General features: G+C 41.0%; 1 protein-coding gene across 2 annotated transcripts in view; it reads right to left on the bottom strand.

The window, feature by feature from the left end:
* LOC125904187 (tenascin) overlaps positions 1-26656 on the bottom strand; it is a 103636-nt gene that overhangs the window by 42829 nt on the left and 34151 nt on the right. The window lies entirely within an intron of this gene.

The following is a 26656-nucleotide window of genomic DNA, read 5'->3' on the forward strand; positions in this document are numbered from 1 at the left end:
CCTCCCATGTCACTGTTTACGTCACACGCTGAGCTACATGTTTTTTGTTACTTGCTCACGCCCCCATTGCGCCGAAAAAGGCACATTCTGTGTTAACAAAAGTAGGTAGGCGGCAGTTTTCCGCCCTCCCCGATTTTGTTTTTATACTGCCAATGCTGAAAAAAGACTGATTGGGCTTTCCTGCAAATTTGCACAATTCCTATCTAAAAAGGGCTTTTGACTGTTATACTATTATATCTAGATAATTATTTCTCATGCATTAATATGCTGTCTACAATTCTAATCCAACACACTCCTCATGGTCCACTAAAGTTTCTCTAAACCACAGATATGTCACATTTGCACGTTTTATCTGCATCACATCAAATTTTGTAAAGTGACGTAGTGTATGAGTCGACTGTGTCAAAAGGAGGTTGAGAGGTGGTGAACGGTGTGACACCTAAATGCCAAGCTACAAACCACTGTTAAAGAGTGACAAACAACTAAAGCAGTTGATTTTTAGTGAGTCATCGCTGTGTTTCATGCTGGAATAGTGCCAAGAAAAGCATTTGGTTTTCCATTGAGGCATTTCTGCGTTTCCTTACAGAAAAGCAACGCGGTTGGTCTTTATCAAGACATTGCTGTATTTTCTGCTGGATCAGTGCCACCAATAGTAGTTGTTGAGCCAGAGAGAGATGCAGGGCAGACAGTAATGATAATAGCTACAATAACAACAAAACACAAAACAACAACAAAAGTGGTTGATTTTTAGTGAGTCATCTCTGCCTTTCATGCTGGAATAGTACCATGAAAAGCAGTTTGGTTTTTTTCCCCGAGACATCGCTGTGTTTCTTGCTGGGATATTGCCAGGAAAAGCGGCTGTTTGTTTTTTTATTGAAACATCGCTGTGTCTCCTGCCAGGTCAGTGTCACAAAAAGTGGTTGTTCGTACTGTGACATTGCTACGTTTCCTGCCAGGATAGCGTCTTGAAAAGTATTTTATTTATTTATTTTTTTTGTCATTGCTGCATTTCCTGCCAAGTCAGTGCCACAAAAAGTGGTTGTTTTTACTGTGACACTGCTGTGTTTCCTGCCAGGAGAGTGCTATAATGTTGCAGTTATTCAAATGTGACATCACTCCATTTCCTGCCAAGCTGTAGACCACTGTTAGAGACCAACAAAAGTGGTTCATTTTTATCATCGCTGCGTTTAATCCCAGAATAGTACCAAGAAAAGCAGTTGTTTTCTTCGAGATGTCGCTGTGTTTCTTGCTGGGTCAGTGCCACAAAAAGCTGCTGTTTGTTTTTTCATCGAGACGTTGTATTGCCAACACTTATTCTGTTGAATGGGTTGCAAAAGTACAAGTACCTCAAATTTGTACGTAAAGGGCCAGTGTGTAATATTTGGCATGGTTTATTGTCAATCTGAATCTGAATATTCTACTCATTAATATGTTTATACAAGTGTATAATCGCTATAAAATAAAATTTGTTTGGTTTTCGTAGCTTTATAATTATGCTTATATATATATATATATATATATATCAAGGGCCTTGCTTTAGAGGGGTCGCCATCTTGCGCCGCCGACAATCCAGCCAGCCAGAGAACGCGTTTCGCATGTATAAATAAACCTACGAAGACAGCAGAAGGAAGGAAGAAGGAGGAGGAAACAGCAGAGAGTGTTAGTAGTTCCTCGATAGAGAGTAGTGAAAGCTTTTTTAGTTATAAAGTTTGCGAATGGACCACACTTACCACACAACAGCAGAGAATGAACCCGAACCGTCATCTGCGAGGAAAAGAAGACGCAACTTCACTCCTTGTGATGTACTCTCTGCAGCGCTTTTCCTCCTGATGATATATCTCCCCAACGATGGTAGCAGTAGCACTGAATCCCATTCTGTGCATTCAGCCTCTCTTCTCGCCCGCTCAGCATCAAACACATGGAGTTCCTCATCTGTATGCTCCGGCTCAAACAGGTATGGCTCTGGGTCTGTGTCCGCTACAAGAAACTCTTCAAAATCGCGTTCAAAGTCGTCCATTGCAGCTACTATAGTCCGGAGATAATGCTCGGCTAAATAAACAGCTGAGCTCTGTTTACTGGCTACGCTGTCAGTCAGTGTGCGGGCTGGAGATCGGTGGAGCAGAGAGGGGAGGGGGTCCCCACTCAGTATGGTAAACGAGTAGCCTATGTGTGTATGAAGTGTGTCTGTTACACTGGAAGAGTCAGAGTTTGGGACAGAGTCTCTATCCCCTGGAGTGTTACCGGAGAGTTTTTGGAGTGCTCAAATAAACTGGCCTTTTTCCCGAACGCTTCTCTGGTCTCCTGCTCGTGAGGGATTCATTACAATATCGTAACATGGTTTAGATTTCTAAATAAACATTCATCTCGTCACTAGATAGACCTACTCCTGAAAAACTTGTGTCTGCGCAAGGCTTTTTGTCCCTACGAGGCCACCATCATTTACCCGATGGGAGGGGTGAGCGAGTGAGCCCTGCAGTCTAGAATATGACCACTGATGTCACAGTTTTCAACCCATTTTACACACTGGCCCTTTAAGTACAGTACTTGAGTAGTACACTCAACCCCCAGGTTTGATGGTACCTGAACAAACTCAAGTTCTGTTGAACAGCTCACAGAATATTGTTTCCAGATGATACAGCTTACAAGATGCCACATGTGTCAGGCAGAATTTTGGAAGAAAATGTGTGTGAGATATTTATGGGTTAAATGAAGAATTTAACAAGGTAAGAAGACAAACATTTAAAACTCTGAGATAATTAATTGATTAGGCGGCAAACAATAAAATTAAAATCATTTTAAGCTGTGAAATGGTTTAAATTATTTATGAAGCCATGAGTGCCAAATGTTCTCCGGTTGCAGCTTTTCAGTTGTTTTGGTTTTGTATGACCGTTAACTGAGTATTTTGGGGATTTTAAGATAAAACAAGTCATTTTAACATGTCAACTTTGGCTCTGAGAATGTTTGATCGGCAAATTTCTAAACATTTATAGCAAAAATCAGTAACTGATTATCCCCAAAATAAACCACAAAATAGTAATTACTTGCAGCCCTAAAATACTTACCTGATGTGTTGGTGTGTGTCTGTTATTTTATAAGGTAAAAAGTTCAAAAGGAAATGTGGAGACAATACTGATCAGATTGATGACGTCATCTGGAAAAATAAATATTTGTCGGATGTAAACGTGGTTCATGAAACTACTCGAACATAAAACATTATTTCTCTCAGCCAGATGTTCTTTCTGTCTTTCTTTTTGTTCTGTTCGTTTTTCAGAGGTGAAATTCTTTGTTAACAATCTGATCTCACGTCAGCTGTTGTTGTTGTTGTTGTTGTGACAGTGTTGTTGTTTATCTGTTGGTCTGGTAAACATCTCTCTCCCTCCTTCTCTCTGACTCTCTCTGTCTGTCTCCCTCTCTGTGTCACAGCTGTGGGCCGGTGGTGATGTCATCCCTCTGGCAGGCACCATGTTTTTGACAGTGTTTACACGTTTCTGTAGCAACAAGCATCCCACATCTGCATCTTTTCCTCTCCACCTCCCAGCGTTTGTTTCATTCACCGACTGCTCCTCTGTTTTCATTCTGATCTGTTTCGACTGTCTGAGTTTCATCTACTCTCTTTTATTTGTTCTGCTCTTTTCTATTTTGTTCCTCTCCAACCAGCAGTGGAGGAAGTACTCGGATCTTTGACTCAAGTAAAAGTAGCAGCACAGCTCTGTAAAATTACCCTGTTGCAAATATAAGTCCCACGTTCAAGATTTCACTTCAGCAAAAATGCATAAAAGCAAAACATACTAAGTATTTAAGTAAAAATGTATTTGTAATAACCAAATCTGAAAAGTAACTAAAAACATGAAATAAATGTAGTGGAATAAAAAAATACATGTAGTGAAGCAGATGTATAAAGTACACCCCTAGAAATAGGTGCTAACTAGAACCATGTAGGGTAATGGGAAATGGACCTGCATTTGTATAGCCCCTTTCTAGTCATCCGACCACTCAAAGCCCACTCTTTTTACGCTACGAGTCACATTCACCCATTCACACACAAATTCATACACTGGTATTCATTGCATGAACGTTTGGGGGTTCCCGGTCTAGACCGATTCACGTCTCCATAAACGTTCAAATCAAACATGTAATGTACAGTAAGAGGCTCTAGCCTTGGACCAAGACCAATGTGCAATACACCTCACAACTGCTATAGTGACGCTGTGGTGCAGTAGAAAACCGGTGCCCTCATTCATTGCAGGACGAAGAAGGGGTGAAGTAAATTTCAAGACATCCGAGATAAAATGCATGTTTATTGAACAATAACGGATATACAAACACACGACAACCCCCCATACACCTTCCTAACATCTGTGCCTATGAGGTGAGTACATTATATGTTTGATTTGAACGTTTATGGAGACGTGAATTGGTCTAGACCGGGAACCCCCAGACGAAAAACGGAGTTCGTTTTCAAGACGTTCATGCAATGAACGTCTTGGTCCAAGGTTAGGTTATACCCTGATTCATCTGTGAATGGTTCCACCCAAAAACCCCTATGAGAGGCTCTACAGAGAACCCTTCTCTTTTGCAATGGTTCCACCCAATGCTGCAGATCTGAGACCGGTTGAACAAAACACCTTGGGCTTTAGTTTCCTGGCGCAGCGCAGGGTGGCGAACCCCGCGCAGAGCTAGTTTTGAGCAGCGCAACCCGAGACGTGCTCAGTTTGGTAGTTTGGCAGACCGAGGTGCGCTGAGATGGGTGTGGCTGCGCAGCAGGGGAAGGTGTTGACAGATCCAGCTTGGTGCAGTGACAGTTTCATACCAAAAGGCTTCGCTGAAGGTGCGCTAAAAGCTCGCCAACTGAAACCAGGTCTACTGTCAGCGCAGGCGGAGCGCAGCCAGTGTAAGCCGAAGTTTGGCTGACCGGCGGACAGTGCGCACACGTCACCAAAACCTCACAGGCAGGTTTCCAGAATATCAGGCACATTAACAATGCAATGAATAGCCACAAAAAACACTATTCAATGCAACTATCTGCAATCAGCACATAAATGTATCTCTATATCGACTGTCCTGTCACATCTGATGTCAGATCAAAGAGGATTGGCACCGTTTGGCACGTTTGGCACGTTCGGCACGCGTAATGGAAATCCAACACACAGCTGTAAACTAATGAGTTCACATCCCTCTCAGCCAACCACAACCAGCCACAGCATCAGATAGGGAGTATATATTCAGCATCTGTCATCTTAGAAAAGTCAAAAGAAAAGAAACAGAGTGAGACTGCGAGAGAGAAAGAGAGAGCGCGCGCACGAGAGAAACGCAACATTGATTTACAATTGTGGTGACCTCCTCCCAGGCTACCTTTGCATCATCAGCCCGTGGAGGTCTGCTCGCCGTTCCTTATATTCGGACACTGCGAGCTTGGACCTCCCGGACCAAAACATCAGTTTCCTCCTGGGAGAAGTTTGCCCGTCTGACGCTGCTGCTCTCTTCTGCCATGGCGAATTGAGTAAACTCTCATTACACCTTCGCGCGGTGCATTTAAGGGCGAGGAGAGGGGCTCATTTGATTGGTGTGATGTGTGTAAAACCCACTCCACGCCTTCTCTCCTCCCTCTTTCCGACTTGCACAGGTAGGAGGGACGGAGGCGGGAAAGAGGAGTAGCTGCGCCAGGCGCACGGTGTGCCAAACTTGCAAAATCTGCCTGGCTACACCCAGTTGGCGAAGCGCAGGTGCGCTGCGCTCCCGCCTCGCCCGGCCTGCGAAACTAGAGCCCATAAAGTTAAAATTTTCATTAAGGCCCTAGTTTAGGTTTCCTCATAATAAAATCAGTTGCACAAAACACCCTTGAGTCTTCTCCTTAAGGTTTCCATAAAATGTTTACATAGTTATTTGTGGTTTTCTCCTTGTCTTGGTCTCACACTTAAGGAATCATGAGACCGTTGCACAATAGACCTTTACAATCACAGCAAGGTAAAAAACAACAACAAAAAAACAAACAAAAACAAAACGTAACATACCTTTGACTCTATCTTAACTGCAACATGACCGAGTTTATGGTGATAAATACGAAAAACTAAGACACCCCAAGAAGAGTGTTCTGCCACCAGGAGAACCCAATGGATATGATTTCATTTTACACTTACACTTATGGTTGTCCTATGCTTTCTGGTATTTGGGGATCAAATTCAGTTTGTAGTTTATGCTTTCTATGATTGTATTCCTCCAAAAATATAATCTTCTTCTCCTCTGACCATTATGGTCTGAATCTTGCCTCCTTTTCTTTAGCCATTTTTTCACTAACAAAAAGACAACTTTGTCAGACGATAACAGGCATCACAAGTGTGAGTTCAAGCAAACAAACGATCTCCATGGAAACTTTCAACGCTGTAAAATCTCTTTCAACGCATTAAATAAGTTAACGTTTATCCTAAACAAACCTTAACTGATTCTTTGCAACTGTGCAAGTCCCCCAGCTAAGAAGAAATTAAGCCTTAAGTGTCATACTCGGAAAAAGTTCAAGTTCAACTTAAGTTCAAGTTCAACTTACCCCGGATATCTTTTGGTAGAGCCCTGGAAGAATTAAATGACCTACTATTACTACTGACCTCTAACAATATATAGTTTACTAGGGGTGGGCGACATGTATCATTAACGATAATATCATCATTGTTGTTTTAACAATGTGCAAATTTACGTTATCGAGTATGCAAATGACTTCACAAAAACAACTGAAAACACACGTTGAAAGGTTGGGTTGCTTGCCTGCAGCAGCACGCCGCAGTACGCCTAGGTGGTCACATGATCTCTCACTGGCACCTTCCTGGCAGGTCAGCCTGCTGCTAAACAAACATTAGCGAGACAACACTGGGACAACACATCCGCCCATGGATGCTCCAGCAGCTTCGGAAGACGTGGGTCAACTGTAGTGATAGGTCCCAGCCTGTCAGGCTAAAGTTCGCAGTACCGGAAGACTGTCTACGGAGCTACCTAGCCTAGCCACAGTTAGCTGAACGAAGCGGCAACATGGCACAGTTTCAAGTCTCCCCACCGGAAAAGTTCACCTTCAAGGCTGAAGACTGGCCTAAATGGATTAAACGCTTCGACAGATTCCACATTGCTTCTGGATTGGAGACCCAAGCAGAAGAGACTTGCAGGAATGTGATCTTTGAGAGAGTAAAGTTTAAACAGCGGCTTCAAGAAACGGGCAAAACGGCCAACAGTTTCATTACGGCGTTGCACTGCCTGGCGGAGCACTGCGGTTATGGGGCTCTACATGATGACACCCCTATAGTTTACTCTTTTTTACTTGAGACTCTGAACTTTCATCCATAGATACTTTTTTCTTCGGTGATCCGATTGGTCAGAGGTCAGGGTGTTGACAGGCTATGAGCCGATGCTCTGAACATAACCTTCACCAGTTACCACAGTGATTTATCCCAGTAAAATGAGAACCAGCTTCGTAGTACTGAAAACCCAGAGTTAGCCCTGAAGTTACCTTGTAACTTCAAATCCTGCTTTGCAGTACAGGCCTCATGTGAAAGTTGGTGGTTGTTGGACCCATCCAACCCCCCTTACTCCCGCCCATCCCACTCGGACGTCTGCCGCCTTCTCTTAGGTTAATGCCCGGCTGTGTTTCCCCGGACACTGCCAGACGCAGTTAAACAAAATGGTGACCAGCTGCGTATCATGGTTGAAGTGAGAGGATGGGTTTTTTTTCATTGGTGTCTGAAAGTGGATGTCACTGAGCAAGCGCTGGATTTTGACAACTTTGGAGTGAGACCGGGTTGCCTGTTCCATGTTGGTGGAGGAGGGGTATCAGAGGGCTCTATCCAGAACCTTTCCACCTTGTAAGGATTCTAACAAGAACCCACCCAGGGGCTTTTACTGAAGTTCTTTTAACTATCCAGGTAAGTGACTATGTTACCCATAGTTCTCTCAGTATTAGTAAGTAAATGTTTTTAGCACCTTTACAACACTGTCTCAGTCCTGTGTGTCTCTAACTAAAGGACCGTTTACACTGTGTGATTTTCATCTGTCCAAAACTAAAGCTGATGACCGTGAGAGAAACATGAGGAATTCTTAGGTCATTGTTAAAAACAGACCACACAATGAGACATGTGATTTAGATCTTTGGAGATCAAACACAGTCCAAAGTCTAAAATTCAGGACCAAATTTCCACAATGTGACTGCATCTACAAGTCAAGCTATAACTAAAGTCAACAAGTCATCCAAAATAAATGTCGAGTCTGGCACTGATTTCCAGAATGACACATCTGAATTTCATCTGACCGCACTGCTTCCTAAACTGTTATGACCATTACAAAAACACCTCATCTTCCTTTTTTGTGGGCATTTTCCAATTCCCTTATTCCACAGAGAAGTGAAAGGAAAGAGAGACAGAGAATGACAAACAAAGGCTGACCAAAACCGGGAATGTTGTTGTTCACAGTCGGTGCTTTAGGGACCAGGGCACACCACAGACATAATTCTTTGTTTTCTAATCTATCGTCAGGGAGAGAGGGCTGTCATGGATAAAAGAAACCAATGTTATCTGTTGGCGAAAAACAGAAAAAAACAGCAGTGTAAATGTCACCAAAATCAATTTCAATTTACTGTTCAGTATTTAGTGTCAGAGCTAAGTGGTGGAGAGGAGAGTGAGCACCTCCAAGTCTGAGGCCACTGTACTCTGCTGGTAATGGGTGGATTGCTCTATGCTACACTGACTGATCCCCTGAAAAAGCATTTTTCATCACAAACCAACCGAAATTACACTATTTTCAGAATTTCATACATTCGGCCCAGTAACATTTGGAGACTTAGAAGAGCCAAGAGTGGTTTAAGTATTATTCCTCGAGGATTCTATGGAGCATACTCTACGGGCCCAAAATTTTAAGTCGTGACTTGGGCATCAACTTGGAGAGTGGTACCCAGTTCTCCTTAAAGGGACAAACAATTCATTCATCTTCTAACCGCTTCATCCTCTTGAGGGTCGCGGGGGGGCTGGAGCCTATCCCAGCTACATCGGGCAAGAGGCGGGGTACACCCTGGACAGGTCGCCAGACTATCGCAGGGCTGACACATAGAGACAAACAACCATTCACGCTCACATTCACACCTACGGACAATTTAGAGTTACCAATTAACCTAGTCCCCAATCTGCATGTCTTTGGACTGTGGGAGGAAGCCGGAGTGCCCGGAGAGAACCCACGCTGACACGGGGAGAACATGCAAACTCCGCACAGAAGGGCGCCCACGCCCGGGATCGAACCAGCAACCCTCTTGCTGTGAGGCGAGAGTGCTAACCACCACACCACCGTGCCGCCCGGGGCAAACAATATGAAACAATATTTCACAACTTGGATCAATTTTTATGAGGACCATTAGAAACTAAAGCAGCAACATTTAACTCAAATCCGGCCCATGATAGGGTAGCAGGTGGGCCCCCCAACCATTTTCTGATTCACAATGAAAATATGTTTTTTGTACTTCAATGTAAATTAGGTTCCAGGGTGCATAAAAAGCATCAAAGTAGGGCTTGTCCATCAAGAAAGTGTGAGGGGAGGATTCCCGAGACATCCGAGAGGTCTGGGCTAAGCCTCAAATGCCCTTTAATCCTAGAAATGCCCCTGCATACACCTGACCTATGCAGGGCTGCTGTGACGGGTAACTAGCCTCCTGTAATTTGGGGGCCCACGAGGCAACCCAAGTTGAGTATCCCTGGACTAAGGAAATACCAGTATAGATAACTAAGAATGGATACATTCAGATTTCATGACTCTCGTTTACCATGCTGGTACATCTAAATTAATTATTCTTTGGCTCATACTTATTGTTATGTCTTTGGTTTCTATAGAATGAACTAAATCATTGAATTGTGAATAATCTAACTGAGCTAAAGATGTGTAGCATCTCCATGTTGACAGAAGTTTAAACATCTATATCTGTATGCACAATCTAATCAGCTAAATAATGTCAGCTCAAGCGGGTAGCTGATGACCCTGTGGGCTTTAAGAGGTTTTATATCCAAAGAACTTGTATAAAATTGAAATGCTTCACTGCGTCAATGGCCCCACAAGGTCTAATTGAGACCAGCGTTTATTTGTCAAGATGTGTAGCCACACCTGGCTCGTAAAAGGGATCTGCATTTAATTGGAACTCTGCTTTTAAGTTTTATGGTATCTTGAGTAACCGGGTCATGATTTCTGGAAAGAGACATTGCTGTTGACCTTTTTAAATGTATTTTTTGGAGCTCTGAGCACCACAAACTGAGTGCCATCTAGTTCCGATATATTGGGAAGAAGGCAGACATCTCTATGGCCAATATCTTAAACACTCTGCAACTCACACCAAAACAATCTAGACTGATAATTAGCACTACAGGTATGAAAAGAAATATGTTTGATTTTTGAGTGAACTGATCACTTAATTTATCCATGAGATGCAGGCAGCCAAAGATTAGTTTTCTTTGCAGGATGTCTGGACTCAGACTGGAGTCAGTTGAGGTGGTTTGGGCGTCTGAGTAGGATCCCTCCTGGACTACTTCCTGTGGAGGTTTTTTCTGGGCAGATCTGACAGGAGACCCCTTAGGCAGAGCCAGAACATGCTGAGGGACTGAGACAGTATTCCATCTGGCCCGGGAACACCTCATCATCTTCCAGGAAGAGCAGGAGGACACTTTTCCCTACTTGACCTGAATAAGTGCAGGGATGGAGTATTAACTGTTCCTGCTCCATTCCACTTAAAGGAACAGTTTGAAATTTTGGGAGACATTTGTTTTGGGTCCTCTTTAATGTCTGTATGGTAAATATGAAGCTATGGCCAGCAACCGGTTAGCTTAGCTTAGCAAGGACTACACCATCAATCAGGCTGCTCTCAATAATGCACTAAAATTTGTGCAAATCAAATGTAATGATCAAACAGTAATTTGTGCATAACCCACATAATTTGGAGGGCTGTAATCACATGACCAGTGTACTGATGGGAGTAAAGAGGGAAGTGGTCTCGAGCGGCCCAGTTAGGCGGTAAATTGGGGTGATGGATTAGTCATAGAGACTCCAACCTGGTTTTATTCTGAATCCTCAAATACCCACGCTTGGGCAGTGACTTCCTGTGTCAGACACAGATGAAAAAAATCTGGTGGCATCAGGGGAAAACGTGGTCACACAACGAGGTAAGTTAAGGGAGTGAAAAGTCAGAGTGCGGTGGGTGGGAGGGGTGGTCAATGGGTCCAACCACCACCAACTTGCAGCCAGGAGGCCGGTGTTGGCTTCCTGTTTGAATGTAAAGCTAAACCCTCTTAATTCTCTCTAAACCCAACCACGTCGTAGATTTATTTTGAAAGAGACTGTATGCAAACTGTACAATTCTTGTGAAAACATGTGTATTTTGAAAAGAGACAATAAATGTAACAGGCTGAAGTTGACGTGGTGTCCCAGAACATCAACAACCATCGCACCCAGGGTACCCTGCATGTCATACGCCAATGTGGAAAGTCCATGACCAAACGACGATATGTGACGAGGTCGGAATGAGAATGTGTTGGGCTGTTGAAACCGTGTGACCTTTGAGTTATTTTAAGGTATGTTGTCAGTTTTTTTTCTCCCCTAAACCCATTCTCGGAACCCATTGGCTGTATTCGGTGTCTGACTTTCGGCAGACGGCGATACAGCCTCTGGGGGCAGACCCCCAATTTTTTGGCATTCCGGTTTGATTTGGGCGTTTCTGTTTCTGACTTCCGTTTATATATAAGTAAATATGCTGAACCATTGCGATGGATTCAGAGTTTGTAGTGACGCCAATTATGTTCCGCCTCATTAGTTCACTCCACGGACCGTTTAACCTGGCAACAACTGGCCGGCTCAAACGTGATTGGTCAATATCACGTGGACTACAAACAGCCTACAACCGGAAACCAGGGCTCTTCCGCTCTTCTTCCGGAGGCAAGATCTCTGGGGTTTGCCCACAGACTCTACATTCACTGAATGTAGCAGACTCTACATTCACTGAATGTAGAGTCTGTATATAGAGACTACCCTAAACCTAACCACAGTGAAATTACTTGCCTAAACATAGCCTCCATACCTTTGTGTTAATTACTTAACTTTGCATCATCATTCGAGGGGCACTATTTTGTAGGATATCATAAGACCCTAGGTTTGAGTTTATGTTGCATCAGTGAGGGAAAAGGTGGCTGTTTTGGTGACAACTTGCCCATTTTATGATGAGTTGGATAAAGTGTTGCGTGATCATCAATCATTTTGCCCTAAGGAAGGAGACAAGTTGAATTCTGCTGACAATGATATCTGATTTCATGGCAGCTTTTCTAAAAAAAATTGCGATGTATGTTACAATATTTGGCGGTGTATTTGCAATAAATTTGCAAGGTCAAGTAAAAAATTGCAACCAAAGTTGTGGGTAGGGGCTGACAGCTCATCATTGGCGATCAGGTGTTGCTGCCATTTGAAACAGCACTGAAGGACTGTCCCTGTGAGCTCCTCTCTTGTGCTCTCTGCCTGGTTAGCACAAGCTAACACAGCAGCAGTGGCTAACATCCAAAACCAAGCTTTTACACCGTCCCAACAATTTCACACCGACTTTGAAATGGCTCGACTCTCCAGCCAAACCTGTTAATAAGACTTGGGTAACGTTAGGTGATGCTAACAGTTAGCCCTGTCACTGTATGAATGACAGTGTCTCAGGCGCTGAGCTCACACTCCTGCAGCAGCAGTCTCAAGATAAACAGGACCTCCTCTTACACTGCCTGTTTAAGGCGGGAACTTCAGGCTGTTATGCTGCATTGCCATTCTGTACAAAAGGTACAATTGTGTAGTTGTCTCATCTTTAAGCTGGCATCAGAGGTAATATGGACAGCTGGCAGGACGGGATCATGAGCGGCACAGGTGTGATGTATTGACGACATGTCATGCATATGACCCATTGCCTTAAGATTTTCAAAGTAGCTGTTAGTGGTTAGCAGCTAACTTAAAGAGGAAGAACAGTCAGATCCAGGAGCTTGTTACCCTCCGAGCACTCGCCAAGATTGGCCCCCATATAACAGGGACAGTAAATTATTGTTATTGCCATGTTATGCTACTGTTATTGTTTATAAAGAGCTGAAAACACGTATGTTATAAGTCACTTAGAAGCCAACCTTGTCATGTTACATGTCAAGACCGTCATGCCTCTTGATTCTGCGATGCCAGCATTCTGTCTAAAATCACACATGGTAGCCGCTGTTGATTGGTTCTGTGTAAAAATGCAAAGGCGGCGAAAAGAAGGGACTTTGAAGCAGCCCTATAGCGCCATCTGTGAGTAAAAAGGGCTAGAGAGAGAGAATCAATATGTGCACATAGCTTTACAATGAAATGAGATTTCACCTGTCTTAAACAGTCAAATTTGTGTTAAAGTTGTGGTGACTAGACAAATTGCAAGGTCAAGCAAAATTCACGGGGATTAGCTGAATTTGCATTAATTACTGCAATTGCAACATCACAACATTCTCTGGTCTATTTGACTCCCTGACCCTCTCTCTCTCTCTCTCTCTCTCTCTCTGTTTTATTCCAGTTTGGATCGTTTTTTCTCTCTGTGGGTTCATAAGGACGATAATAATCTTAAACTCTTTTTGTTTGTTTACATCACATCCTCTCATCACTTCCTGTCTTATTCCCTCTTGCAGGACGCTTCAGGCATGTCTCCATCACTCCCACATTAATCCATCATGTCTTCTCTCTCCAGTTGTGGGTGACTGTGGATAATTCCTGGTGTTCTTAGTCTGGTCCAAACCTCTCAGAGTCATTACTGAGGCTTAATCCCTCAATGATGTCACCGCAAGGAGATCACTGGTCTGTTTTGTCGAGGTGATCGCTGTAACCATGTCTGTGTGTGTGTGGGAAAACATGTTTGAGAGGAAGCCAGGACATGTGCAGTGAGGTGATTCCTGTGTGTCTGTGTGTGTGTGTGTGTGTGTGTGTGTGTGTGTGTGTGTGTGCGTGTGTGTGTGCTGTAATCTAAAGCTTTTAATCTCAGTGACAGTTTTGATTTTGACTGGTTTAAAAAGTGAAGCTGAGTGTTTTCTTTGTTCGGCATCCCGCTCTCTCTCTCTTTCTCTCCTCAACACGGCTCTCACAAATACCAACGCAATTAGTAATTTTCCACTTCTTTAATGCCTTCTGCTGCTGATTGATCGCACATGTTTGAGGACGGACTGATGTACAAGTAAAGCAGAGGTTACTGGTTTATGGAGCCAAAGGAGAAATTGTGGTCACTGCACTTTAAGTCCAATGTCGAGGTACTTTCACTTTTCTTCAGTATTTCCATTTTCTGCTACTTTATACTTCTACTCCACTACATTATTGAAGCCAATATTGTACTATTAGTCCACTACATTTATTTTACAACTTAAGTTACTGTCCAGATTCAGATTATCCATCCATCCATCCTCGTTGGGGACCCCAAGGCATTCCCAGGCTAGATAAGATATATATAATCCCTCCAGTGTACAGTATTCTGGGTCTGCTCTGGGGCCTCCTACCAGTTGGACATGCCCAGATCACCTCTAACCGGAAGCGCCCAGGATCATCCTGATCAGATGCCTGAACCACCTCAACTGACCCCTTTCGACGCAAAGGAGCAGTGGCTCTACTCCGAGCTCCCTCAGGATGTCCCAGCTCCTCACCCTATCTCTAAGGCAGAGCCCAGCCACCCCACGGAGGAAACTCATTTTGGCCACTTGTATCCGCTATCTCATTCTTTCAGTCACTACCCAGAGCTCATAATCACAGGTGAGGGTTGGGACGTAGATAGACCACTAAATCAAAAGCTTCGCCTGCTCTCTCTTCACCACAATGGTCCAGCACAGTGCCCACGTCACTGTATCTCGAAATGTAGCAATGTCTTGGTAAAAATCAACCGGCACAATTCTAAAATGCAGCGATTTCTGAAAAACTCATCCATATAATTAGAAAAAGGGCTTCTGAGTTTAGTGATATCCTCCCACAGTCCAAAGACATGCAGGTTAACTGGTGACTCTAAATTGGCAGTAGGTGTGCGTGTGTGCATGAATGGTTGTCCGTCTCTATGTGTTAGCCCTCTGGTGTCCAGGGTGTACCCCTCCTCTTGCTCAGTGTCAGCTGGGATAGGCTCCAGCCTTGCGACCCCCATCGGGATAAGCGTTTATGGAAAATGAAGAATAAATGAATGAATGACTTACTTCTGGTACATTCAGTGTATTTTGATGCTGATAATTTTGTACTTTTACTTAAGTAAGAGTTTGAATGCAGGAGTTTTACTTGCAACACAGAATTTTACATGGTGGTATTGGTACTTTTACTTAAGTAAAAGATTTAAGTACTTCTCCGACTACTACCAAATGATCAGAATACAGTTTATCTGAAGCTCAGTGATTATTTGGCAGCAATAAAATCCGGGCTTTAAACTTAAACTAAGTCTTTTCAATGTTTTACCAACACTAATTGAAAACTAATGCCTCGCAGTCGTGTTCATTAAACAATACGAAAAATATTCTTGGTCATGGAGTCATCAAAATAAAAGGCTTTCATTCACTTTTGCGTGCTGTATGAATGAGATATCTTGAATGTAAAATGTAATGCGATTAATTCGATATTGCCTTATTAAACTGGTAATAAATATAAACATAATTGAAATCTACAACAACTGGACACCCCACAAATGACTATTTCCACCAACACACACATTATTTTTGTCTAAACCAGAGAAAAAGACACGAGTGTGAGGTCACAGGGGCCGGTGCATGCAGAAAACAACAGAATTTAGCTCATGGAGGTGAGTACTTTAGAACACCTCTCAGTCATAACTGAGATAAATCTGAATAAACAGACATGAAGACCATATTTTAAGATTAAATATGTGTTACACTTTCTGGGAATATCACTATCTCTAATGTCCATCATAAATAAACAGAAATCACAGAAAAAAATGCTCCTTATAACTGCAGAAGTTGTCTGAGAATGTTTGCCTTTTTATTCCTTCTTGCCAGCAACAGCTGTGGCTGGAGGCATTATGTTTTCAGGTTGTCTGTCCGTCCCATCCCATTCTTGAGGGAATTTTTCAGATTTTGCAGAAACATTCACTTGAACTCAACAATGAACCGATTAGTTTTTGGTGGTCAAAGGTCAACATTGCCGTTAGCTTGGATACATCACATTCTTGTGAACGTAATATTTTAAGAGCAGCTTGAAGGAAATTCTTCAAATTTGGCACTAATGTGTTTTGGTAGTCTTAGGTCAAAGGTCAAGGTCAATGTGTTCTGTGATCTTGTCATTTTTGTAAACACAATATCTCCAGAACACCCAGGGAGAATTTCTTCAAATTTGGCACAAACATTCAATTGGACTCAATGGTGAATTGAATAATTAATGAAATGATGATTTCTAGTTAATTTTTCTTCAGTATAAAAGTACAGTCATGTGCACATTGCTAACAGGTAAAGCTAATAGCTAATTTGGCATACTTGTAATGGAATCAATGTGTAAACAATGGAAACAAATACAGGCAAAAAAACAACAACAACCAAACAAACAAACAAAAAAAAAAACAGTTGCAGTGAGTTACTGCAGAGCAACTCAACAAATAACAACATTATATTTCCTGTCTACTCCCCAGCATCATGGGAACTGTAGATCCACCAAATAGAAGGTAAAGTTAAAAGTATTAATACATGTTATAGTAACAAAATCAATTTAAACAACTTTTTTTAAATATACAGAGTGGTGGTCATATTTTTTTTATAAAGATCTGAATAATTCCTCCTCCTCTGCCCCTGTTAGTCACAGAATCTGTTAAAGTTGTTATTCTGCCACCTGAGTGATCTGATTCCTCCAGAAGAGACTTTGTTGCTATGTTGCAGTTTATGTTTGTCCAACAGAACCAGTGAGACGGATGATTTGATGCTGTTTGTGTTGCTAACGCTGTCACTAACGACACACCCTCTCTGCCTGTTCAGTGATCTTTTGAGTTTGCTTAAGGAGGAACGGAAATAAAAGTTAAAACTAGTTCAAGAGGAAATAAGAGAAAGAAGATGAGGTGTTTCTGTTCTGAGTTCATCGAACTGAGACGAGACAGTTTCTAAATCTTAGAAAACACAATTTCAGTCTTAACGAAAATATGAAAATCTGGTTACAATTAAAGCTACAGCTTTTTTATCCAATTTTTTACTTTTAGTCACTAAAAGTTACTTTCAGTCAGAAGTTGACTTTAGCCCTTTAAAAAGAGCATTCAGAGACACCAGACAAAAATCTGTTTTTTAAGTTTTTAGGTGTTTTTATGGGATTGGTGCTTTAAAGGTCCATTGTGTAAGATTTTGAGGGATTCAGTGGCATCTAGCAGTGAAGACTGCAGACTGCATCCAGCAGAAACTCCGCCTGGTTACCATTCCTTCAGTGTGTATTGTACATGAGGTTTTTACTGTGAGGCAAATAATCCCAAGTGTTTTGTTTTTTTTTTAACTAGTTGATTTAAACCGGTAAAGGCACTGAATAAGCTGTTTCACTAAAATTTTTTTTTTTTTTTTTTACCATGTCTTTCTTGGGGTTGGAAAAGATCAAATTCTCCACAAGGGGCCCGACAGATACAATTTATTGCAACTGGCAGCCCCTGATGAATTATGTAAAGAGCCTGACCTCGTTTCCCCAGAATGACCATCCAGGACAGACAGATGTGCAATAGATGCCGTGCATAGAAAAAAATCAACATAATAAATTTACAGTAATCCATATGGAAAAAAAATTGTTCCTCAACCTCATATAAGGCGTGTGTGTGAGTTCATTGTTGGAAAAACTCATGTCACTAAATGGTTTTGTGACTGTTCCTAAAATCAGTCCCTCCAGAAAATCGCGATCTTGCGATTACAATAATTAATGCGAATTCAACGAAAGTCCACAATATTTGTGGGTGCTTGCAATTTTTTCAAAAGTCCTGCGATTTTTCGGGTCCATGTCATTGTTCCGACAGCCCATTGGTCCGACATCCCATTAGTCCAACGGTCCTCGGTGCTGAACGACTCCTGGTGGGCGTATTTCTGCCTTGGTGGTGCGCCACGACCAGTCAGCTGGGAAAGGCTTAAGGCGAAGCAGGCTCATGGTTTATGTGTTTGTCACTTTCTTTTTCATTTTAACCCACACCATGATCTTTTCCTGACCCTAACCAAGTGGTTTTTGTGCCTAAACCTAACCAGACCTTAACCATAGGGCATCATGATGATTTCGGAACGGACTTCAGAACAATGGGTTTAATATGGTCGGAACAATGGGATGTCGGACCAAATGGGCTGTCGGACCAATGGGCAGTTCCGGATTTTTCTGTGGTTTTCCGCATTTTTTACGGCTCACCGGAAGTTGTCTCGCATGTGGCATCATTTGAAACGTCATCAGACGTGTCATCAAATGCGCTAATGGCACTACAGTATGGAGAAACGCTCTGTATTGACATAAGAATTTGCACTGTTTAAATGCATACAATATGTGTTGAATGTATTAAAATGTTACGTTTACAGAAGATGTATCTTACATGTTGTTTTACAGTCACATTGTGTGGTTTGAGAGCTACAATATTCACTCAGGATTTTTTTTTTTTTTTTTGGAGTCCATGTTTTGAAACTAATTAAATAAAACCACAGAAGAGAACTATAAAAAAAAACAAACATTTGCAGATATTTTTGTAATATTCAGTATGATTATTATGGCAAGTGATTACATGACTTATTTTTTTGGAGGTAGTAATTTAGAAAAAAAAACCATTTCTTTCTACTTTTGTCATTAGCTGCAATTTTTGTCATTTGCTTCAATTTCCTGCAAAAAAAAAAAATAAATAAAAATGCCACAATTTTTATCGCAATTTTTGACAAAACTGGCCGCAAATTCAATGTTTTTTTGCCACGAGATCGTGGAGGGACTGTAAAATGCTAATAAAGTATGTGTATTAAATTTTTTTTATTTTTTTTTTTCCAGACAATCTTGTTGCAGGGTGGCTACAAACTGCAGTGGCTGACTCGAAAATGTTCAAAAGTCTGAGTGGCCCTATATAGAGCCAGTGTTCGGTTTGTCCATTCTGGGCTACTGTAGAAACATGGTGGTGATCTCTGTAGATGAGCTCATTCTAAGGTTACGAAAACACAATGATTCTTGTTTTCAGGTGATTATACACCAAAGAAAACATACTTATTATATATTCTGTTCCATTTCTGCCAATTCATCCCCCTAAATCCTACACACTGGACCTTTAAGAGAAAGTGAATCTACCTGCATCAGAATATGTTTCTGACTGCAGCTCTTCTTCCTACTAAATGTGTCTTATATAAACTTTGTTGATCCAGTTGACGCTAAGCTGTTTGTAATCGTGTCTGTTGATCTGTGAACACAAACACTTTAATGTTTGGATAAACCAACATGAAAAATGATCAACATCAGGAGCAGGATAAACATTAATGTTGTGGGTTCTTTCAAACTCAGATTATTCATTGGTCCGACTCTAAATCAGCTTGATAGTGACTCTTGTGTTTGTGTTTACTGAAGAAAAAGACTTAATCTTTTACATTTCTTAAAACTATATTTCTTACAAGTTTGCTTTTGTGTCGTCACTTTGAACCTGAACTTCATCATCATCATAATTTTTTTTTTGCTACATTGCATAAACCTCACTTTATCTCCTTGTTATGTGCAGAATGTGACTTTGAGGACCTTATTTTGATGACACAAGCGTGAGGAAGAAAAGTGGAAAAAGTGAAAGGTCTCTGGTGCACTGACTCTGTTTTGGTTCATGTAGGTGCAGCAGTGCAAAGAGCAGATGGGCTGGGTGAGGAGGAATTTCAATCAGAGGGTGCAGCGATTAATAAATACTCAGTAGAATAATGAATAACTCAACAAATGGACTTTTCCAGAACAAATCTAGATGTGGCAGAGCGGAACAATGTGGACACAAACCTGCAGCCAAAGGTAGATGACTTTTAACTTTCAATAATAAAATGAGGATAGAAATAATTATTTGAAACAATAACGGTATGTTCACTTTAAACAGACACTAGTCAGTTATAATTCCGTTGTATTTCATCTTGTATGGTCAAATCTTATTTTTATTAGTGTGAAGTAGCAATAATTGCTCCATAATATATCTAAAGAATAAAACAAACAGAAAGGAGGCAACATAAACAGGTAGAACTAAGTTCATTATTTTAAGGTTATTTTGTAGCAGCCTGCTGTTGTGTGCATGTGATTTAATCATTGTAAACCCAGTACACATTATGCAGATATAACAACTTATGTGTTGCTGCCTTCTGTCTGCAGGGTTTTACTGAACTGAAGAAGCAGCTGCGGACAAAAGAAGCTCATATATATTTTGAACATTTCTTCACAACACTTCTACAAACTGCACTGCTCATCCATTTTAATTCAGATAAAGTGCAATTATTTTATAGTATTAATATATATTTTATAGTATCAATATGTATTTTTATATTTATATTTATGTATTTTTTAAATGCCTTGTATGTGTAAACCTACCTAGCAATAAACTGGATTCTGACTAAGTTTTCAGTTGTTGAACACTGTGTACAGAGTAAACACAACTGTTGCGTTACATGTATGTTTCATTCGTATCACATCAAAAATTCTAAAGTGACGTAGTATATGAGCTGACTTTGTCACTGGGATGTGGAGGGGATGGTGGTTTGTGTAACCAACAAACAACAAAACTGGTTGTGATTTACCCATTCATCGCTGTGTTTCCAGGAGCTTTTTAGCCACCAAACGTATTTTTTTTTCTGCAAACTGTGATTGTCAGGATTATGCCACCAAAACAGGGTATTTTAAGACAAAACCTGATCTTTTGCTAAGCATAACAAGGTGTTTTTGTGCCTACAATGAACCACAAGTTGTTGAAACATAAAGTTTCAATGTATCTACTAGATAATTACGTGCAAATGTAACATTTCCGAAGTTGGCGAAATCTGGTCAGCTTGGTCAGTGACTTACAGATCAAAGAAACTGCCCTTTCATGTCACCATGATATGCGGCTGGTCGCCATTATTGTTTAATGGCACCTGGCAGCGTCAGGTGGAAATGCAACCACAAGCATTAGTTGTTAGTTGTTGTCAATTCACAGTGTTGCATTGACGAAGTGTGTTTATTTTGAAAGAGTCTGTATGCAAACTGTACATTTCTGGAAGTGTACTTTAACACAATCCATGTGACAGGCTGACGTTCACACAGCAGAACGTCAACAACAAATGCACCGAGGGTACCTTGCAAGTCGTATGTAGACATGGAAAGTCCATGACCAAACGTTGACGAGGTCGGAGTGAGAATGTGTTGCAGAAACACACAATGCCAACAGTATACCCTTTTATTATTTTGCCTTTAAAATGGATTAAGATATTTACTGATTTTCTTTTTTGCCTTTAATGGACAGGACAGATTGAAATAGGGTGGGAGAGAGAGAGAGTGGGGGTTGACATGCAGCAAACGGTTGCAAGCCGGAGTCGCACCTGCGACCGCTGCAAGGAGGCATCGCCTCTGTACATGGGGTGCCGACACTATCCACTACGGCACCAACGCCCCTTTACTGATTTTCTTAATCATTATGTTTTTGGTTTTTTTTTTCATCTTGGAATAACATGAACATTGCATGTTATAAAGGAAATAAAGTTAAAGGGAGTTGAATTACATTTGTGTCCATGAACGTTTTTGATGCTCCTAAGTGGAACATGTGTGTAGCCTAATATTTAGGATAAAATCTCAAGTGTTTCTCAGAAACATGTTTCTGGAGCTCCTGAGTAATGAAGGTTTAGATAACGCCAGAACAGTTAGTCAGAATATATTACACTGGGCTTTTTGATCCAAACATCACCAAAAAAGTCAACTTTCTTTTCCAGGGAACAGATTTGTTGTTGATGCTTCATTGCTGTCCTGTGAATTTAATGACAGATTTTCCTACGTGTTTGTCGAGGTGAGAATCTCCGTTTGATCCTGGTTTGATTTATTAGATGCTATGTGCAACATTTTGACCTTTCTGATTGGATTTGCAACACAGAAATGACTCAGTCCCTGAATAATTTATTGTGAGCGTGGTCTACAAAGAGGCAGTCAGAGCTACAGGCTACAGTGAGGCTAAAAACAGAGTTCAAATGACGTTTTTCCAAACAACTTTTTATGTCGGGGCTTCAGGACACTTGGATCACGACGGACGAGCAGTATGGAGATATTTTGTGGTTTCAATTATGTGTTTTTGGACATTTGAATCTGGGGCGCCGTAAGCCTCTATTAGGTGGAGTTTTGTTGCTACCCCCTCTCCCCTGGGATCTCCACAAGGCATGTGAGGACTCTAAAACTTCACCAGAGCCTCCCTTGGCATATGGGTGAGTAGATAATGGCTGAATTTTCATTTTTGGGTGCACTATCCCTTTAAGTCCTGCCCTTTGGCCTTTGTCTAGATAAGTGCCCTTTATGCAGACCATTGTTTTTTTTTATTTCTTTTTTAATTTGACATTGTAGTTTTTAAGTTTGGTCAATGACATCAATTCTCAATTAAAAGTGTGTTGACTTTGAGTCTTAATTCTGTGAGTCTGCATGACCTCCTGCCCTTCCCTCTTTAGGATTGAGTTCTTGAACTGTCCGGTGCAAGCAGAGACAGACACTGAATTGCTATTCCACCTCTATGTGTCTTTATAAACCAGAACTGAATTTTGAATGTTTGTGTCTCCTACAGCACAACTCTGAAAATTTATTTAAACAAATCTGACATGTGCTTTGGTGCAGCGGGAACATTCTGAGTGCAAAAGAGTGCAGGAGGATGAGCACGGAGCTGCAGTCACCTACACATCTGTTCTCTGAGATTCGTAAAAAATACTGGTAGTGTATTTAGAAAAGAAGAAAATAGTGCATTTTTTTCACAGTTTAAACTAAAGGGATCTGATGGGAACATAACAATGAAAGAAATTATAAAAGACAGAAACATGTTTATAGGAGGCTGAATGTAATACAAATAAACTAAACTTTTACTCAAAAGACTCTAAGTAAAGAACTTTGATGTAGAAATCTTCCTCAGAGTGTGACTTTGTGTCAGAGCTGCATCAAGATGGGACGTCGGTGGCTTAGTGGATAGAGCAGGTGCCCCATGCACAAAGGCTCAGTCCTTGGCGCAGCGGCCGTGGGTTGAACTGAAGATATGATAATGCCAATTTTGTGATAGTGTTCAAAAGCTTCTCCAAACATACGGATGATTCTTGTGAATTTTTAAAGTTTTCAATGGTTTAAAACAACAGTTTTGCACTCAAATTTTGATTTATTATTTATAAGTTACTGTAAATGATCCTCAAAAGGACAAATTCACACTTTCATCTGTGTTTGCTTTCCCTTTTATATTCTAAATTTAGTATTTTTTTAAACATATAGGAGACAATAATGTTCAGTTTGCTCCTGTATCAACATCCAGTGTACAGATGCATCAGTATCAATGAATCGCAGAGCTGCTGAAGTCTCTCAATCCTTGTTAAATTTATTGTTTGTAGTCTTTTTGTGGGTTTTGTGGGACTATCGTGAACATTGTTATCCTGGTTGTCATGGAAAAGATACATGATCTGCACAGAGAGCTGCCACATTAAACACAATCCTTATCCAAACTCCCAGAATTTATTACATTTAACCTGGCGTTCATTGAATAATTCCTCCTGGAGACTTCCTCCATCTGTGCAAATCCTCAGGCCCTGTTTACCTACAGTTTGTCCTTTTGTTGTACATAAATTTAATTTGAAAACAAAAGAGAAAGAGCTCTGGTCTGATTGTCTGCAGGCCAAAGGTCACAATGACAGTAGAGGTTGTTTAAGGTGATGCACAGCAGTTTTACATTTACTGTCTGTTTGTCATCGTGTTTTAAAGCTCCCTGAGGATCTTGCGCAAACTTTGGCTGCAGTGTTTCCCCTTAACACAACCGGATGTCGGTTTCGACCCCCTGAGCAGCTCTGAATGCTGGGACATCCTCGACTCTCAGAGAGCAAACTCCTGCTCGTTTTGGTGGTGAGCCACATCTACCGACAAATACATCTGCTGTCTGAATTATCTCTAGAAACATGCATGTGTTTATCTATGTCTCTGTTGTTCTGCAGGTTGTGAACAGAATCCTGGTCTGTGTGTGAATATGCAGTCATATCTTTTCCACATTAATTCTCCACCTTTTATAATACAATAACTTTGTCATTTTTTATGTTTGTTATGGAGGTGTTTGCTGCCATGCCAGAAAAAAAGGTAATAATGTCAAAAATGTGTCTCGTTCTAAAAAGATGTTTTTCACATTTTTTTTTACAAGATGTTTTCATGTTACAAGATATTTTCACTTTATTATTTGATACTGATCAGTTTTTCCAGTTTCATCGGCAATACGCTTCCATAGTTTCCTTATATCTACAGTTTCCCATGTTGGTTTATGTACATTTGTTGCTTTTTTCAATTGACTTTTTAAAAGTGTGCCATTAATGAAATTATGACAGTTACATATGGGGTCAGATCAGTCTCATAATGAATGAACTCACGCAGGGTTTTTCAAGAATGCACATGCTCTGGTTCGCAGTTGTATTTCGGACTCACTAATGCACACAATCTGTCTCGCAAATGCACACGCTCTGGTTCACAAACATAATTTTTATGCAAACTTGTAATATAAATTCGGAAATGCACATGCTTTGCTTCACAAATATTATTTTGAGGCACATTTGTAATATAAATTCACAGATCATGCGAATCGCTGAATGTGCATTTACAAACTGCTTCTCATTTGTGAACCTCTCTACATTTGTGAGAGAAATCTGTGTGGTGAATTTTGAGACTCCCCTGACGTCGCAGGTCAACGAACGTCACCATTGGCTGATAAATCTGTCAATCAAATTTATGATTCTGATTGACAGATTCATCAGTTAATCAGGTGTGTTCGCTTTCAGCCAATCGTATGGCTATGTGCACAAGTGCTGAGGTGAAAAACCTTAAAAACATTTCAAACAACCCTTACATTACAATCAGACAAAGTGAAATCTACATGAAAAAGTATTAAAAATCATTAGCCACCCTTATGGCAGCTACATCCATGATAAAATAATGAACATCACCCATTGGTTTGTAAACATCTGTTTTGAGGCCTCGAGTTTGGCACGTTGGCCGTCGCCATCTTTGATTTTTTTTTGGAGCAGGAAGTGACCTTAATTTGACAAGATGGTGGAGTTGTGGAGGAGGGAAGAGTGGATCTGACTTATTGGGTCCTTTTTTAAGCAATCAATGGCGCATGCCCTAAAGTGCATGACATAAGTGCATTTAGGGCATGTCAGTTAAATGGCACATAATCTGGGCACAAAATAAGGCGCAAGAGGCAAAGGTGTTGTATTTATTCTCTTAACCTTTTCAAAGCTAAGCCTATTTTATAGGCCTCTGCTTGAAAATTGCATACCCATAATGAAATGAATATATCTCTGCAACCACAAGGTCTATTTGAATACATCTGGTGTCATGGTAAAGGGAACACTTGTGAGATTTGTTAAGATATGTAAATATCAGTATATGTGTCATATGTGAAGAGTAAATGAAGATGGCATACTAAAAAAAAAACATTTTCAGGATGAGTATCCCTTTGGAATGATGCAGCAGCTCTAAACCTCTATCAAATCATAGCACAATATGTGAACATTAACTCTGCAAAGGTTGATTCTGATAAAGTGAAGCAGAACAATATTAGAGAGGTTTTAGTACAGAAAATTCAGACGAGCTCTCCAAAATATGCACCATGTTTGCATGTGATTTTTGTCACGTACAATCCCATATCTTTCATTTCATTTTTTCACGGGGAAAAACAACAAGGTAAGAGAGATATTACAAATATATTTTGGCGAAAAGATTTCTGTTCTTTGTCCACTGTCTCTCTGAAGCTTTGGTGTAGAGTGCTTTGGCACATACGTACGTGTGGAAACTGCGGAGTCTCAGCTTTCATTTGAGATGAACAGCGTGTGTTTTGCATAACGTGTAGTCGAGTTAGAGCCCAAAATAAACCGCGTGGGTCGGGATATCGGTGCTGTATGGAGTTGGATTTGTTGTTGTTTATTTAGTTGTTGGTTGAGCTCTGTTTGGGGCATGTAAAAAGGGTTTTTACAGCCTTGTAGCCCAGGTTCTGCTGTTTAATTTGATGTGCAACATCACTATATTTGGGGGACTTTCGATTAACCATAGCTGTGTTTTATGTAAAACATGAATTCAACCACTCAGAGCGTCATCTCCCATTCCCTTTAAAAGCTAGGTGTATCTGCACCTGACACACTGCATTTACATGGTGAATTTGGCAAATTGGAGCAGCGGGTGGTTTCCTGCTGAGAATGTCATTGTAGGAAATATCGTGGGACAAAAACTGTAGTTATAAACTTGACAGAGGAAACAGAACTAACTTTTAGAAAATGTTTTTTGTACCAGGCTGTAAACAACCCTCATTTCTGCTGTAAAGCTGGACTTTTTAACATGGGGGTCTCTCTTCTGGAGCCAGCCTCAAGTGGCCTTCAATGCCAAAGGTTGCAGCTTGATCAAAAAATAAATCTATGGCACCCTGGTCATACAGGGGTTAAAGGGCTGCTGATTAACCATAGAGGTTCCTGGTCCTTTGTCAGAT

This window comes from Epinephelus fuscoguttatus, linkage group LG17, assembly GCF_011397635.1.
Source record: "Epinephelus fuscoguttatus linkage group LG17, E.fuscoguttatus.final_Chr_v1".
Taxonomy (NCBI): Eukaryota; Metazoa; Chordata; class Actinopteri; order Perciformes; family Serranidae; genus Epinephelus; species Epinephelus fuscoguttatus.